General features: G+C 32.5%; 1 non-coding gene across 1 annotated transcript; it reads left to right on the top strand.

Annotated features, from left to right (window-relative positions):
* The first annotated feature begins 327 nt into the window (after positions 1-327).
* LOC112745397 (small nucleolar RNA R71) lies at positions 328-435 on the top strand. The gene has a single exon (XR_003173328.1). It is a non-coding gene; the product is annotated as a small nucleolar RNA R71 (small nucleolar RNA).
* The last annotated feature ends 2,873 nt before the right edge of the window (positions 436-3,308 follow it).

Raw genomic sequence — 3,308 nt, 5'->3', positions numbered from 1 at the left:
TGCCTCTTGAGTACTGTTGGATGCAGCTTGCATTCCATGCAGACTCTGAGAGATCATATTGACTTGCTGAGTCAATATTTTATTCTGAGCGAATATGGCATTCAGAGTATCAACTTCAAGAACTCCCTTCTTCATAGGCGTCCCATTACTCACAGGATTCCTTTCAGAAGTGTACATGAACTGGTTATTAGCAACCATGTCAATGAGTTCTTGAGCTTCTGCAGACGTTTTCTTTAGGTGAATGGATCCACCTGCAGAAGTGTCCAGTGATATTTTTGATAACTCAGATAAACCATCATAGAATATATCCAGGATGGTCCATTCTGAAAGCATGTCAGAAGGACACTTTTTGGTCAACTGTTTGTATCTTTCCCAAGCTTCATAGAGGGATTCACCTTCTTTCTGTCTGAAGGTTTGAACATCAGCTCTAAGCTTGCTCAGCTTTTGAGGAGGAAAGTACTTGGCTAAGAAAGCCGTGACCAGCTTATCCCAAGAGTTCAGGCTGTCTTTGGGTTGAGAATCCAACCATAATCTAGCTCTGTCTCTTACAGCAAAAGGGAAAAGCATGAGCCTGTAGACTTCAGGATCTACTCCATTAGTCTTAACAGTATCACATATCTGCAAGAATTCAGTTAAGAACTGAAAAGGATCTTCAGATGGAAGTCCATGAAACTTGCAGTTCTGCTGTATCAGAGAAACTAATTGAGGTTTCAGCTCAAAGTTGTTTGCTCCAATGGCAGGAATGGAGATGCTTCTTCCATGTAAATTGGAATTAGGTGCAGTAAAGTCACCAAGCATCTTCCTTACATTATTATTAGTTTCGGCTGCCATCTCCTCTGCCTGTTCGAAAATTTCTAAAAGGTTATCTCTGGATTGTTGTATTTTAGCTTCTCTTAATTTTCTCTTCAAAGTCCTTTCAGGTTCTGGATCTGCTTCTACAAGAATGTTCTTATCCTTGCTCCTGCTCATATGACAAAGAAGAAGGCACAGAAAAATAATAATAATAATAGAGATCCTTTATACCACAGTATAGAGATCCCTGTGTGAGTAGAAGAAGAGAAGAAAAGAAAATCTGAACTCAGAGAGAGAGGGGGTTCGGATTTTTGGTGAGTTGAAGGAAAGATGTTAGTATATCAATAAACAAATAGAAGAAGATGAGAGGGGGAAGTGAATTTTCGAAAACAATTTTTGAAAATGAGTTAGTGATTTTCGAAAATAGTTTTTGAAAAAGGTTAGTATTTTTTTTTCGAATTTTTTTTTAAAAATCAAAAATAAAAATAATTAGTTAATAAAAAAAAATTTTTGAAAAAGAGGGAAGATATTTTCGAAAATTAGAGAGAGAGAGTTAGTTAGGTAGTTTTGAAAAAGTTAAGAAACAAACAAAAAGTTAGTTAGTTAGTTGAAACAAATTTTGAAAAGATAAGAAGTTTGGAAGTTAGAAAAGATATTTTGAAATCAATTTTTTGAAAAAGATAAGATGAGAAGATATTTTTGAAAACATATGATAGAAATTAGTTTTTGAAAAAGATTTGATTTTTAAAATCACAATTAATGACTTGATTCACAAGAAATCACAAGATATGATTCTAGAACTTAAAGTTTGAATCTTTCTTAACAAGTAAGTAACAAACTTGAAATTTTTGAATCAAAACATTAATTGATTAGTTATTTTCGAAAATTTTATATAAAAATAAGAAAAAGATTTTTGAAAAAGATTTTTGGAATTTTCGAAAATAACTAAGAAATTTGAAAAAGATTTGATTTTTGAAAAAGATTTTGAAAAAGATAAGATTTTCAAATTGAAAATTTGATTTGACTCATAAGAAACAACTTTGATTTTTAAAAATTTTTGAAAAAGTCAACTCAATTTTCGAATTTGATGAGAGAAAAAGGGAAAGATATTTTTTTTGATTTTTTGAATTTTTTATGAAAACATGAAAATTATGCAATGCATGAAATTTTTAGATCAAAACATGAATGTATGCAAGAATGCCATGAATGTCAAGATGAACACCAAGAACACTTTGAATGTCAAGATGAACATCATAGACACAATTTTGAAAAATTTTTTTAATGCAAAGAAAACATGCAAGACACCAAACTTAGAATTCTTTAATGCTTACGCACTAAGGATTCAAGAATGCATATGATAAACATGAAAAGACACAAAACAAAAAATCATCAAGATCAAACAAGAAGACTTACCAAGAACAACTTGAAGATCATGAAGAACACCATGAATGCATGAAATTTTCGAAAAATGCAAGATGCACATGCAATTGACACCAAACTTATGATATGACTCAAGACTCAAACAAGAAACATGAAATATTTTTTATTTTTGTGATTTTCTAAATTTTTTTGGATTTTTATTTTATATTTTTCGAAAAATTATTTTGAAAAAGAAAAATAAGGATTCCAAAATTTTTAATATGAATTCCAGGAATCTTAGGCTCTAAAGTTCCAATCAAAGGGTCAGGCATGGCTTAATAGCCAGCCAAGCTTTAGCATATAATTACATGGACTGGAGTGATTAGTTGAATACCAATCCCAAAGCAGTTTGGGTATGGCTTTACAGCCAGATAGGATTCAACATGTTTCATGAAACACTAGAATTCATTCTTAAAAATCTTGAAGCCATAGAATAATTTATTTTTGAAAACATTATTTTTATTATTTTATTTTATTTTATTATTATTAATTTTTTTTTCGAAAACAAAAGAAAAATTTTTGAAAGCTTTTTGAAAAATTTTTGAAAACAAAACAAAAAGAAAATTACCTAATCTGAGCAACAAGATGAACCGTCAGTTGTCCAAACTCGAACAATCCCCGGCAACGGCGCCAAAAACTTGGTGCACGAAATTGTGATGTCCAGGCTCAAACAATCCCTGGTAATGGCTCCAAAGCTTGGTGCTCTGATCTCAATACATAATTGTCACAACTTCGATACAACTAACCAGCAAGTGCACTGGGTCGTCCAAGTAATACCTTACGTGAGTAAGGGTCGAATCCCACGGAGATTGTTGGTATGAAGCAAGCTATGGTCACCTTGTAAATCTCAGTCAGGCAGATATAAAGTGTTAATGGTGTTTTCGAATTTAATATAATAAAATAGGGATAGAAATACTTATGTAAATCATTGGTAAGAATTTCAGATAAGCGAATGGAGATGCTTTTCGTTCCTCTGAACCTCTGCTTTCCTGCTATCTTCATCCAATCAGTCTTACTCCTTTCCATGGCTGGCTTTATGCAAGGGCATCACCGTTGTCAGTGGCTACATCCCCTCCTCTCAGTGAATAATATGCTCA

The sequence above is a fragment of the Arachis hypogaea genome, chromosome 14 (genome assembly GCF_003086295.3).
Source record: "Arachis hypogaea cultivar Tifrunner chromosome 14, arahy.Tifrunner.gnm2.J5K5, whole genome shotgun sequence".
NCBI lineage: Eukaryota > Viridiplantae > Streptophyta > Magnoliopsida > Fabales > Fabaceae > Arachis > Arachis hypogaea.
Note: the sequence above shows the minus strand (reverse complement) of the source record. Positions and strands in the feature narration are given on the sequence as shown.